Raw genomic sequence first — 15,821 nt, forward strand, 5'->3', positions numbered from 1 at the left:
GCCGCTCCGCGGCATGTGGGATCCTCCCGGACCGGGGCACGAACCCACGTCCCCTGCATCGGCAGGCGGACTCTCAACCACTGCGCCAGCAGGGAAGCCCTTTAGGTATCTTAATACATGTAAATGCCCTGCGAGCAGCAGAATACTGCAGGAACCTGCTCCAGGACAAGGTAACGTCATGAAGATGAGAATGGCTTGGTATTAGGACAGCAACAGGAAGAGTCCTTTATTTATTTATTTATTTTAAAGTTGGTGGAGTCTTTTGTTTATTTATTTATTTATCTTTGGTTGCATTGGGTCTTCGTTGCTGTGCGCAGGCTTTCTCTAGTTGTGTCGAGTGGGGCTACTCTTCGTTGTGGTGCGCGTGCTTCTCATTGCGGTGGCTTCACTTGTTGCGGAGCACAGGCTCTAGGCGCGCAGGCTTCAGTAGTTGTGGCTCGAGGGCTCTAGAGTGCAGGCTCAGTAGTTGTGGCGCACGGGCTTAGTTGCTCCACGGCATGTGGGATCTTCCCAGACCAGGGAATCGAACCCATGTTCCCTGCATTGGCAGGCAGATTCTTTTTTTTTTTTTTTTTGCGGTACGGGGGCCTCTCACTGTTGTGGCCTCTCCCCTTGCGGAGCACAGGCTCCGGACGCGCAGGCTCAGCGGCCATGGCTCACGGGCCCAGCCGCTCTGCGGCATGTGGGATCTTCCCAGACCAGGGCACGAACCGGTGTTCCCTGCATCGGCAGGCGGACTCTCAACCACTGCATCACCAGGGAAGCCCGGCAGGCAGATTCTTAACCACTGTGCCACCAGGGAAGTCCCAGACTCCTTTATTTTTATGTCAGAAAAGCAGGTATAATGGCACCCATCACAGGAATTATTGAATAAGCACATGTAATGCCGTAAACTTTGGGACATCAAACACTAATACATGATAAAAGAGCATAAGCCAAAACTACATTATTACTATTTTCAGTTCATATACTTATCTATTTGTTAATTTCAGAGTTAAGTGAAAAGACTAGCAAAGTAATAAGATTTGTGAATGATACTGACATACAAGACATATATGCAAAACAGCATCTGCAAGGCATGTATTCTTGTGCATTTTATAAATTCAAAGACTGGATTTTTAGATTGATAGTAACAGCATATTTTTTAAACAAACGGAAACAACACGATATGAGACTGCCAGCTGCGGCCTTTAACTCATAATTATCATGTCAACTGTTCTGTAAATGTAAGAGTGATGATAACCTTGCCATAACCAACACACTACGGAGGTTTTCAGTTGACACAGAGTTACTGTCTCCATTAATTGCATCAGACATCCAGAGTTAGAAAAAAACCTTTCTATTCAAGCCATTTCCATTTGCATACACTTTCTGCACAGAACTGGATGAGTATTGCAGATTCATCATACTCTTTATTGCAGACCTGGAGCGATTATTGGTGCACCTCTAGTCATCCTGATTCCTATAAGGTAGACTCAACAGCAGATTGATTTTACAACTTAAAATACAAATATTTTTAAGCACCTTAGAAAGCAGGTTTTGTTATATCTTGGAATGAGTCACAACAATCACTGTCAGAGGTTTACATTAAATTGCATGAGGAGTCTTTAGAGATTGGTGTAGATTCTAGGACCCCCTCTCTCTTTACTAGCTCATGCCTCAGACTTATTCCACCTTTCTGCACGGTGTTGGCACCGAATCAGGTTACTACACAGAAGACTGCCTTTTTCTGATATGATCTCTTACCCAGACTCTTTTTTTTGCGGTACGCGGGCCTCTCACTGTTGTGGCCTCTCCCGTTGCGGAGCACAGGCTCCGGACGGGCAGGCTCAGCGGCCATGGCTCATGGGCCCAGCCGCTCCGCGGCATGTGGGATCTTCCCGGACCGGGGCACGAACCCGTGTCCCCTGCATCAGCAGGTGGACTCTCAACCACTGCGCCACCAGGGAAGCCCTTACCCAGACTCTTGATCTGCCTTTCTCTTACAGACTCTGCTGCTCAGAATGAAATAGAACATCCTTACCTGACTCCTTCCTGATGCCAGGACAATGGGCTCAGAGTGATGGTTTTTATAGCCAGTACCTGTGTGGGAGGGAGCTAGCCGGAGCCTGATATATGGGTTTGAGATTCTGTGTCCTCCCCACCCCTCCCAACAGAACTGCAAAATCATTTCACCTGAAGCAGCAATGGGAGTGTAGGCTTGGGATCTGGGAACATTTCTGAAAACTTTTCTCTCAGTTGTTAATTACTAAAAACAATTACAAGTTTCTAGTTAGCCCCCTTAGGAAACAACTGGAGTGTTTTCAAGAGGCATTTTCTTTTCCATGATCCCTGAAGGCGGACAGGGTCTCACATGGAGGAGAGTTGGAAATTCTTAAGTCACTCAAATAAAGACTGGCATAAAAGATGCGTGTTCCTCTAGATTCTTCACTTTCCTGAGACGTTTCTCTCCCTGAAACTAGTACTTTCCTAATCTTCAGACCACTGAACTGAACCACCAGTTAAAGTATTGGTAGAGAAATGGAATGAGACAAAATACCTGAGAAGTATATTCAAAGAGACACAAGTAAAAGGAAGAATATGATAAATCACTCATTATAGAAAATGTCTGCACAAATCAAAGCCAATTAATTGGACTCATTTGCATAAATCAATGCCAATTAATATGGAGATGTTGTAGGAAAATATACTTTACAATTACTGACCTCCATTAGTGATTAGACTTAGACACAGAACAGTATGCATAGCAAAAACGAGAAGGTTCAAAGAGTGTCTCACAAATTAGCATCTAGTTCTGATGGCTCAACAGAGAGATTTTACTATTCTTGTAAATATCAGGTGAACCAATGCTCAATTACTTAATTCAAGGGGATCAAATTGTTACCAGAGTGCTCTGCATTAATTAATTAATTAATTGTGCTATTTTCCAGTAATGAGCACTCGATGCTTTGATAACTAAGAAATATAAATTAGGAGTTGAAAGTAATCTTTCAGTTTTCCCTACAAATAAATCCACATTTGATGCACAGTCATGATGCGATCATTGTCAATTTTCACGTCAGGAGTTGGAGCCATAGTGGTGGTCAACCATGTCTGCACACAAACACGAACTCACTGAAACACTTACAGGCAGAAGCAAACACACATGTGCATTCACACTCACGTACTCATATATACTCACATACATATACATAAGTCACATACTCACACAACTACAGGTGTAAACTCACAAACATACATGCTCAGCACATATAAACTCGCATCATATTCATAAACACACATGACGCATTCATATGAAAGCATTCACTTTCATAAAATTAACTTACACAGTCCCTGTGTATCTGTGGACCACACGTTCACATACGGAAGAATAGTTGTTGTATCTCCAGACTTCTGGACGCAGGAAAAAGGGGTCCTTTCCATTGTTTGTAATCCTTTCAACGCTGCAACAACCAACAGACAATACTTGCTATAGGCAGCCTTAAAATTGCTACGCGTATTACCTCCTTGGGTGGGTCAGAGGGTAAGACAGGTAGAGTGCTCAGAGGCATGGCAGTGAATGGGTATGTGATAGATCAGTATGAGAGAGAGGGCATAGAAAAAGGGGCACGCAAATAAGACCACGGTGAAGCAAGCCTGGAGTGTGGGAGAGAGTACAGGGAAAGAGAAAAGGCAGAAGGAGAAAGAAAAAGAAATACGAAAAATCCCAAGGTGGGTAAAGGGCATTGCCGGTTTTGAGGGTACAATGAGTTAAAGTGTGCGGCACAGTGACGAGTATGAGGCATACCGGGTTCTAGGGAAACAGGTGCGGGATTCCATGGGAATGAAGGAAATAAGGGTATGAGGAGTTTGGGGGCAAAAATGGTAAAGGTCAGTGGTTGATAAAACTCCCAAGAGACTTATTGTCTTTGAGGGATTAAAACGATAGTGAGGGCTTCCCTGATGGCGCAGTGGTTGAGAGTCCATCTGCCGATGCAGGAACGCGGGCTTGATCCCTGGTCCAGGATCCCACATGCTGCAGAGCAGCTGGGCCCGCATGCCACAGCTGCTGGGCCTGTGCTCTGGAGCCCGCGAGCCACAGCTACTGAGCCCGCGTGCCACAACTACTGAAACCCACATGCCTAGAGCCCATGCTCCGCAACAAGAGAAGCCACCGCAGTGAGAAGACCGCTCACCACAAGGAAGAGCAGCCCCCGCTCGCTGCAATTAGAGAAAGCCCGAGCGCAGCAACAAAGACCCAACGCAGCCAAAACAACAACAACAACAACAACAACAAGACAGTGAGAGGAGGAAGGGGAATACGTGTGGGGTAGGCAGATGCTGGAAATATAGTGTGGCCCAAGGCAGAAATAGAGAATTGAAAGAGGACATGAAGCCTGGTGAAGATAATGACCAAGAGAAGAGAAAAAAAAATGGGCACATGACAATGAGGAAGCTGGGAGAACGTTGGGCATGAGGAGCCGAGGAGCCAAGGAGCCCAGGAGAAAGGGTCAGGGATAAGAGGGCTGTGGGTTGTGGATTTGGTTTATGAATTAGTTGAGGATGCCTGAGAGTTGGGGCTGGGGTCCTTGATGGTGTGGTTGTAGAGTACACGGGGAATGGGCTGAGATATCTGGCTTGGAAGTAGATGCAGGGTAAGAAAATAAAGGCTCAAATGATGTGGTTTGCAGGGAGGATGGAAGGTGAGGAGGGCCAGGCTAGAACCACATAGGAATGGATGTCCAAAAAGTGACAGGAGGGAGGTCAAGGATGCAATATAGGAGTCTGAAAAAGTTGAGTGAAGTTGAGGAGTGAATGGAGTTTGGTGAATGGCTACAGCTCACAGGGGTGGAGGCACAGAAGATGTATCTGAGGGAGGGGAAATACACAAATGAAGAGGGGAGGAATGGAACTGGGAAAGACGGAAGTGGCAATGGGCAGATTGGAGGCCACTATTTGATTTCCCATACATTAATTCTCCAATTTATGGTCAGATCACAACAGTCATGGATAGTTTCTAATTTCAGCTCAGGGGAGCAAAAATCTTGCTTATGTAAAATGCCCCCAAAACCACTTAAATAGAACATACAATGTAGGATGGAAGCTAAATTTGGGGGTAAATAACACAATAGCATTTCACTCTTCATTTGGGAAACCACGTAAAGGATGTGACTTCCATAGGTCATGCAAAAGAGGCTGTTTATTAGCCTCATGTAAATCAATGAAGTTGGAAAACTCCCTCACACCATATACAAAAATAAACTCAAAATGGCTTAAAGACTTAAATATAAGATAGGATACCATAAAACTCCTAGACGAGAACATAGGCAAAACATTCTCTGACGTAAATTGTAGCAATGTTTTCTTAGATCAGTCTCCCAAGGCAAAAGAAATAGAAGCAAAAATAAACAAATGGAACCTAATCAAACTTATAAGCTTTTGCACAGCAAAGGAAGCCATAAGAAATTGAAAAGACAATCTACGGACTGGGTGAAAATATTTGCAAATGATGCGACTGACAAGGGCTTAATTTCCAAAAGGTATAAACATCTCAATATTAAAAAAAAACCCAATCAGAAAATGGGCAGAAGATCTAAATAAACATTCCTCCAAAGAAGACATACAGATGGGCAACAGGCACATGAAAAGATGCACACAATCTCTAATTATCAGAGACATGCAAATCCAAATTACAATGAGCTATCACCTGACACTGTATAGAATGGCCATTATTTTAAAATCCACAAAAAATAAATGCTGGAGAGGGTGTGGAGAAAAGGGAACCCTCCTACACTGTTGGTGGGAATGTAAATTGGTGCAGCCACAGCAGAAGACAGTATATAGGTTCCTTAAAAAACTAAAAATAGAGTTCCCATAGGATCTAGCAATCCCACTCCATGGCATATATCTGGAGAAAACCCTAATTTGAAAAGATATATGCACCCCAGTATTTACAGCAGCACTGTTTACAATAGCCAAGACATGGAAGCAACCTAAATGTCCATCAGCTGATGAATGGATAAAGATGTGGTATATATACACAATGGAATACCACTCAGCCATAAAAAAGAACAAAATAATGCCATTTGCAGCAACATGGTTGGACCTAGAGGTTATCATACTAAGTGAAGTAAGTCAGACAGAGAAAGACAAGTATCATATGATATCGCTTGTATGTGGAATCTAAAATATGATACAAATGAACTTATTTACAAAATAGAAACAGACTCAGACATAGAAAACAAATCTATGGTTACCAAAGGTGAAGGTGGGGGGAAGAATAAATTAGGAGTTTGGGGTTATCAGATACAAACTACTATATATAAAATAGATAAAAAACAAGGTCCTACTATATAGCACAGGAAACTATAATCAATATCTTGTAATAACTTATAATGAAAAAGAATATATATATATGTGTATATATATAAAACTAACTCACTTTGCTGTACACCAGAAACTAACACAACATTGTAAATCAACTATACTTCAATAAAAAATAAAATAAATAGGATGCTTAAGTTTTTGGTAAATGTTTGTGGTAATATAAAAGTAAAAAACATAGGAAGAACTTTAATGATAAAATAGTTAAGCAATAAAATTATTCATGAGTTACATTAGCAATAAACTATCAAAAAGTAAAATTAACAAAGTAATACCACCTAAAACTGCACTGAAAACAATACGATACCTAAGAAATCATCTAACCAAGGAGGTAAAAGACCTATACTTTAAAAACTATAAGCCTGGGCTTCCCTGGTGGCGCAGTGGTTGAGAGTCCACCTGCCGATGCAGGGGACACGGGTTTGTGCCCCGGTCCGGGAGGATCCCACATGCCGCAGAGCGGCTGGGCCCGTGAGTCATGGCCGCTGAGCCTGCGCATCCGGAGCCTGTGCTCTGCAACGGGAGAGGCCATGGCAGTGAGAGGCCCACGTACCACAACAAAAACAAAACAAAACCTATAAGCCTGATGAAACAAATTGAAGACAACACAAATAAATGGAAAGAAATACCATATTCATGGATTGGAGGCATTAGTGTTATTAAATAATCATAGTCCCCAAGACAAGGTACAGGTTCAATGGAATCCCTGTCAAAATACCAATGGCATTTTTCACAGACTAGAGCAAATAATTATAAAGTTTGTATGGAAACACAGAAGACCCCGAATAGCCAAAATAATCTTGAGAAGGAAGAACAAAGCTGGAGGTGTCATGCTCCCTGATTTCAAACTATACTACAAAGCTTCAGGCATCAAAACAGTGTGGTACTGGCACAAGATCAATGGACACATAGATCAATGGAACAGAATAGATAGAACAGAAATAAACCCATGCCTACATGGTCAATTAGTCTATGATAAAGGAGGCAAGCAGATACAATAGGACAAAGACAGCCTCTTCCACAAATAAATGGTGTTGGGGAACTGGACAGCTACATGCAAATCTATCAAACCGGAATAATTTCTCACACCATATACAAAAATAAACTGGTATATACATACAATGGAATATTATTTATTTAATAATTAATAAATTTTAAATTATTATATATATTTTTATTTTTGGCTGCGTTGGGTCTTCGTTGCTGCGTGTGGGCTGTCTCTAGTTGCGGTGAGCAGGGGCCACTCTTTTCTGTGGTGCACAGGCTTCTCATTGTGGTGACTTCTCTTGTTGCAGAGCACAGGCTATAGGCACATGGGCTTCAGTAGTTATGGCACGTGGGCTCAGTAGTTGTGGCACATGGGCTTAGCTACTCCACGGCATGTGGGATCTTCCTGGACCAGGGCTTGAACCTGTGTCCCCTGCATTGGCAGGCAGATTCTCAACCACTGGACCACGAGGGAAGTCCCTACAATGGAATATTACTTAGGCTTAAAGGGGAGGAAATAAAGACATGTGCCACAACATGGATGAACTTTGAGGACATTATGCAAAAAGACAAATACTGTACGATTCCACTTTTATGAGATATTTATAGAAGTAAAAATCACAGCAATAAAAATCACAGCAATAAAAGCAGAAAGGTGGTTGTCAGGGTATTGCAGAAGGAGAGATGGGGAGTTACACTTTCAGTTTTGCAAGATGAAAAGAGTTCTGGAGATGGATAGCAGTAATTAGGTTGGACAAAAATATGAATATATTTAACCACTAAACACTTAAAAAGAGTTAAGATTGTAAAACTGTATATTTTATTTATTATAATAAAAAATAGAAAAAAGAAGTCTTTGAGCACTGCCACAAGAGGTGAGGGCAGGGGAGAGTTTGATGAGAAAGTTGGAGTTAGTGGGGTATGACTGAGAATAGGCATGATAAAGTGAGGTGGGAAGGAAGAGGGCACAGGGAAAGGGAGATATAAGAGCAAGATTGTGGAGATTCATGGAGCATGGGGGTTGGGGGATAAAGTGCAGGAAGAGAGAGACTGTAGAGGGTTAAAGTGTACACAGGGGTTAAAGAGTGCAGTGTGTTTAAAGTGCACTGTGGGACACAGGTCCTGACCCAATTGCTTTTCTTCCCTTCCTACCTCATTACACGTGTGTATCTTTCTTACAGCCTTGGCTGTACAGGAGTCCTTCTCCCAGCTTCCAGTTACTTTCCAGTGAGAATTGTTCCACAAGTAGATGCATTTTTGATGTGTTTGTTGGGGAGGTGAACTCCACGTCCTCTTACTCCGTCATCTTGATCAAGAGGACTGAGTACTTTTTCTTGAAGAGTCTGTTGCTTTGTCATTTTTTGTGTATTTTCTGTCCTTTTCTTACTGAATTTTAAAAAGTTCTCTATGTACACTAAATAGGAGGCCTTTCTTGGCTCTCTCTCTTTATCGCTTTTTCTATCTTGGTGTCTTTTGATGAGTAGAAGCTCTTAACTTCAATACAACATCATTTGTCATGTTCTCCTTTATAGTCAATATTTTTGTTCTGTTTAAGGAGTCTTTTCCTATTATAAGATCTCAAAAATGTTCTTTGTTTTCTTCTAGAAAAATCATTTTATACCTTTAAATTTTACATCAGCAATCTATTCAGAGTAATTTGTTATATGTGTTAGTAGTGACTTAAGTCTTTTTATCCATCAAGATAACACACTCCCATTTATTCTGAAAATGTTGTATTTGCCTTTCTTTTTATTTGCTGTCATCTATCATTGCCTCATCCAGTTTAACATCACCTCACCCTCGGAGCTGATTTTCTGTCAAGTCTCCTGGTGATTCAGGCTTTTCTTGTCTCTTTCAATCTTTACAACCCCAGTGTGCCACACAATCAAGGTTAGTCTTAGTACTAGAAATCTTCAGTGGAAATTTTTGTTTAGAGCATTGATTATTCTCATGTTTTAAAGGGAAAATTGCTCCATGTTGAGAGACAATTTTTGGTCTCTTATGTTTTTTCACAGCTTGTATCAGCTTCTGTCCTAAATTATCTTTTCAAGGATTTTTTGTATAACAATCAGTTTCAGATAATGTCTGCAGTACCTCCTCCAGGGAAAAGGACAGATTAATTACTGGACCAACATAATAAAAATAGTGCCTTCCTCTGAGGCAAAATTTCGGCAGGTTTGTTGAGGACCAACTTTTAAATATTTGGATTTCTTAACCTTGACAACATCCTCACTTGTGATGCATCCTGGGCCTCTTTGTATCACCTCTGAGGAACTTGAGGTGGACAAGAAGAATAAATGCAAACATGAAGCTTCTGCTGTTTACTATGTCATGAATAATAAAATCTTCTTTCTCAGACCCCAGAGTCTCATGCCTTCTGACAGCATCCATGAAGTTGACAGGATAATTTGTTATCCTGCCAGTAGGGTAAAATCTAAGACATTTCCTCACATTCCTTAAGAGTCATGATGAGGAGGACGTGATGCCGAGAGAGAAAAAATTTTTCTCAGAGAGAAAATTACAAAGATCCTTCAGAATCCCAGTTAAAGGATAGGAGAATGCTTCCTAGAACAAGTGGAAATTTTCTCACCCAAGTTCTGGGCAACGTGAGAAAAGGACAGTCCTTTTCAACAAATCATGCTGGGAAAATTGGATATCCACATGCAAAAGAAGGAGGTTGGACCCTTAACACCTCATACAAAAATTAACTCAAAATGGATCAAAGACCTAAATGTAAGACCTAAAACAATAAAACTCTTAGAAGAAAACAAAGGGCAAAAGGTTCGTGACATTAGACTTGGCACTGATTTCTTTGGATTTGACACCAAAGGCACAGGTAACACAAACTGAACTTCACAAAATTTAAAAAGCTTTTGTGCATCAAAAGATAGAATCATCAGAGTAAAAAGACAATCCACCGAATAGGAGAAAATATTTGCAAGTCATATACCTGATAAGAGATTAATATCCAAAATACAGAGAGAACTCTTGAAACTCAAAACAACAACAACAACACAAAAAAACCAGAAATAACCCAATTTAAAAATTGGCAAAGGACGTGAATAGACATTTTTCCATAGAAGATATACAAATGACAAATAAGCACATGAAAAGATGCTCAACATCACTATTCATTAGGTGAATGCAAATCAAAAAATCAAAACTACAATGAAATACTATCTTACAGCCATTAGGATGGCTACTATCAAAATAATAGAAAACAATACGTGATGGCAAGAATGTGGAGAAACTGGAACCCTGTGCACTGTTCGTAGGAATGTAAGATGGCACAGCCGCTGGAAAACAGGATGGTAGCTCCTCAGAAAATTAAAAATAAAATTACAATATGATCCAGCAATTCCACTTCTGGGTACCTATACAAAAGAATTGAAAGCAGGGTCTCAAAGAGATATTTGATAGCTAAAACATGGAAGCAACCCAACTGTCCATCAACAAATGAACAGACAAGTGCGGTATATACATAAAATGCAATATTACTCAGTCTTAAAAGAAAGGAATTCTGCGATATAATACAACATGAACCTTGAGGAAGTTAACATTAATAAAGGGAACCCTCACCAAGACGGTGTCGGGAGACCAGCAGGGGGAGCTCTCACACGCGTACCACTGGATCTCAATACAGATTCCAGGAAGAGATGTTACCTTGCATCTCTGGCAGGAAGTGACGCTACTTTACTACCACCAGCAAGAGGAAGCAAGATTTTCTCATTGCCTAGCAACAGTTCAGCCAATGAGAGACTGTCACAACTCAATGAAAAGCCACTGTACTTTGAACTCCCAGTTTCCGCCAACGCATTTTTTGTTTATAACAGCCCCTCCCAACTGCCCTTTCTCCTCTATAAAATTTTCCTCTTCTTTGCTTTACTGGACTTACATGTTTCCTCTCAGGTGCACGTCCCAAATTGTAATTCTTTGCAGCTCCTGCGTAAACCCATTTTGCTGGTAAAATAACTGGCTGTTTTAGGTTAACAAGGGCATTATGCTAAATGAAATAAACCAGTCACAAAAAGACAAATACTGTATGATTCCACTATGTGAGATACTTATAGTAGTCAAAATCATGGGAGGCAGAAAGTATGAGTGGTGGTTTCCAGGGACCGGGGAAAGGGGGAAATGAGGAGTTACTGTTTAATTGGTATAGAGTTTCAATTTTACAAAATGAAATGAGTTACAGAGCTGAATGGTGGTGATGGCTGCACAACATTATGGATGTATTTAATACCACTGATCTGTATAATTTTTAATGGTTAAGATGGTAAATTTTATGAGTATTTTTGCTACAGTTTTAAAAACTGGAAAAAAAAATCCAGGGACTTGTTCAAATGAGAAAATCTAATAAAGACCCAACCCCAGGACCTGGCTCAAGCAGCCCTTCTCCCTCAATGTTTTAAACATCACATACCTGTGGGTGAGTGGGGTTACAGGCCTGGTAGAGCTGGATTTTCCCCACTCAGCCTCCAGGAAGGTAAAAGAAAAGTAGCTCCACATGTCACAAAATCAGAAACTAGAAGTTTGAGTTGGCTAGACTCTGATTTCAGATGGATGGAGAGAAACATGTGACCCTGATACTCTTCATGGTGAGTGGCTGCCCCCTGCCCCCAAGAGCTCCTTACTTTCTCAATGGAGGCTGAGGAGCTGGAATCTACCCCCCACCCTGTAGTTTAGCCTTAATGAAAATGAAGAGAGTTTCCCATTCTGCTGTTCCTCTACCGTGTGTATATACTCTAGAGTATTAGGAAAAATAGACCTTGCAGCTCCAAGTGTGGGGAAGCAGGGGAGCTATTAGGAACCCTGGTGTGGGCCTTGTTCAGTCCCCGGCCCCAAATGAAAAGTGTTGAGAGGTTACTGCCCTTCCCTTAATATCTCAACCTAGAGTCTGGGCAAACAGTTCTGTGAGAAGGGTAATGACGCATGAATACGTCTGTAGTGGCCCCAGCTATTTTACTGTTGAACACTGGCCAGAAGAAGAATGAGCAGAGGACAGGCCTTAAAAAACTGTAAAGGAAAGAAGACATGCTATTTGCAGGCTTGGGCAAGAAATCTTTTCATATTTTCAAGCAGCACTCAAGTCTCTCTCCAGCCACTGGATGGAAATGGCTTCCAAGCTAGGGACACAGAAATTGACCCCTGACTTGGGCAAGTTCTCCCCATCCCCTCTCTTTACAAGGCAGCACCACTCCAAAGATGTTCAGGGACAGGAACATTTTCCTAGAATCAGTGGCATTGTTGTTGCAGTTTAGAAAATATAATCAGTGTCCAACAGAAGTAATTCTGGAAGGGTACTGAGTGGAGGTATCTATTTGAAGATTTTTTTTTTTAATATATGGATCCTGGGAAGAGCAGGTAAGGCCCAGAAACATGTCAGGGTCTGTCTTACGATGTTACTCCGTCTGGAAACAAAATGAACTTGACACTGACACCTCGCCCCCAGTGGCACTATGGGAAATAGGAGACCCTCCCTATGGAGATTACATGTCTGTCTTGATGACTTCCTTGCAGTGTAAAGAAATCCTCCAGTAATGGTGGGAGTGTTCATGAGGTAACCACATGCTGCCGTAGTGAAAATGAGGCAGAGAGTAAGAAAGCAGCTGAGATAGAATGAGTAGGAAATGAATGAAGGGGGAAAAGAATAGCCAGGCTGGTGGGAATGAATGAAAACACCCCCATCATCTTCATCTTCACTACCCACGCATACACACAAACAGATCCAGGTCCCATGTCCCTGTGGCTCAAGGATGAACTCTAGGCCACATTGATGCATCCCTGAAGAAATGTGCATGGAACTTGTCTTTAAGCACAAAGACGTCTGAGAGGTGTTTTCAGGCCTGTCATCACCCATTTGGGAAGATGATCCCGGTGCCTTCCTTCCATCCATACTTGATGACAATATTTAGAATCTTGTCCTTCTTGTGAACAGTTTGCACATAAGGAACAAAGCACCCCCTTGTGGCCCTTATCTGCTTGGGCAGCCACGGTATTTCTCCTCCGAGGAGACACAGTATCATCATTCATCATTTTATTTCATTCTCCCAACTTGAAGTTCATAAAAGCCAAGTCACCCTCTAGGTGGAAAAGATAGGACTGGAGAATTCAGAGGATGGGCCCCCAGGGCCAGTGACCTTTTTTCCATGTACTCCATGGCTGAGGCGCTTCTCAACAAGTGAGAGTGGGTAGATTAGAAGGGCCGTGTGACTGACCTCAGGTCACATTGAGTGGGAAATTTCTTCAAAAAACAAACAAACAAAAAAAAAGAGGCACAAAGAAACGTTAAGCTAAAATAAATAAATAAATAAAATTGAAAAAAAGAAAAGTTAAGCTATACTCATCAGACTATTAGTAAATCTGTTAGTTATTGTGGAACTATTACAAATATTTTATGTGCCTTTCTGATATATGGAATGTGTAATTATATAACATATACTCTATGATACTTATATATTTTATATATTATATTTAATGTTTCCAAATATCCTAAAATGTAATTAATTATAAGTATTATATAATTACATACATATCCTGCAATGTGAATAAAACAAATAAATGATTATGTCAATGTAATTAAAAACTAAGATTTTCAGCATAAAAGACAAAAGAAGTACCATAAATATAAAATAAAACAGATCTGGGTTGTGATCAGACATTCTGCATTTCTAACAAGTTCCCAGGGGATGCCAAGGCTGTTGGTCCATTCCGCATTCTGAGTATCAAGATTCTAAGGTTCTGGGCTTCTCTGGTGGCACAGTGGCTAAGAATCCACCTGCCAGTGCAGGGGACACAGGTTGAGCCCTGGTCCGGGAAGATCCCACATGCCGCGGAGCAACTAAGCCCGTGCGCCACAACTACTGAGCCTGCGTTCTAGAGCCTGCGAGCCACAACTACTGAGCCCACATGCCACAACTACTGAAGCCCACACACCTAGAGCCTGTGCTCCACAACAGAGTAGCCCCCACTCGCCACAACTAGAGAAAGCCCACGTGCAGCAACGAAGACCCAACTCAGCCAAAAGTAAAATAAGAATAAATTTATTTTTTAAAAAAGATTCTAAGGTTCTTGTATTAATACGAGGAGGATAAAGGTTTTGATTGTTAGACTTTGATATGTTGGTTATGTGTGTGCTAATTTCTAGGGCAGCGGTCTCAGCTGGGAGGGATTTTGCCTCCTAGTGCATAAATGCCACGTTGGAGACATTTCTGGCCATGGAGGAGGTGGGAGGTGTTACTGCTAACTAGTGGAAGCTGGGGATGCCGATAAATTTACTACAGCACAGCCCCTACAAGAAATTATCAGGCTGAAAATATCAACAGTACTCAGGTGGGGAAACACTGTTCTAGGGGAACCACTAAAAGAATAAAAACAGAGTCTGTGGATTCCAAACCAGGAAGAGAGGAGAAAAGAATTGGTAAAACAAATCCTAAGTCAATCCACAGAGAGGCAATGAGAAAAAGAAAAACAGAAGAGTAGAAGAAATAGAAAGCATAAAGGGAAGTGGCAGACTTAGGTGCAAATATATTAGTTAAGTACATTAAATATAATTGGAACTAAATATCAGTTAACAAAGATCATCAGACTGGATTTTCTAAAAATATGCCACTTACGATCGCTATATATATAACCTAAGGCTGCAGAAAGTTTGAAAACAAAAGGATGGGAAAAGCATACTGTGCAAATACTAATCAAAAGAAAGCTGATGGATCTATATTAGTATCAAAGAATTAAGACTTGACATGAAAAGGTCCTGCTCGATGTAAAGAAGTAATCTTATGATAAAAGACTGAATTCACCAAAATATAGTCTTCATTTTAAAATGCCTCTATAAACATGGCTTCAAAATACATAAAGCAGAAATTTACAAAACAGAGCAGGCAATTCTACAATTAAAGTGGGAGTTTAGCAATTTTCTTAGTATTAATTTGTTAAAAGCTAAATTTAGAAGTCAATAGCAGATCTGCCTACCACAAATAAACTTGTCTTTTGGACCTTGTAGAATGTTGCTCACATCTGCTGACTCTACTCAATGACACAGAGAGTTACAACACTTGACCATACACTGGGCCCCGTAAGTTAAGTCTCAGCTATTATCAAAGGATTTTAAAAATATCAAACATATTCTCTAACTATACTGCAAAGAAGATAGAAATCGATAGCAAATATTAGGAAAGGCCTCTTCTAAACAGCACCTGAAAAAAATAGTCATCCCTTGGTATATGTGGGTTAACCCCAGAACCCGCCATGGATACCAAAATCCATGTATGCTCAAGCCCCTTATATAAAATGCCATAGTAGGGCCTCCCTGGTGGCGCAGAGGTTGAGAGTCCGCCTGACGAGGCAAGGGACGCGGGTTCGTGCCCTGGTCCGGGAAGATCCCACATGCCGCGGAGTGGCTGGGCCCGTGAGCCATGGACGCTGAGCCTGCGCGTCCGGAGCCTGTGCTCCGCAACGGGAGAGGCCAC

This window comes from Globicephala melas, chromosome 19, assembly GCF_963455315.2.
Source record: "Globicephala melas chromosome 19, mGloMel1.2, whole genome shotgun sequence".
In the NCBI taxonomy this organism is placed as follows: domain Eukaryota; kingdom Metazoa; phylum Chordata; class Mammalia; order Artiodactyla; family Delphinidae; genus Globicephala; species Globicephala melas.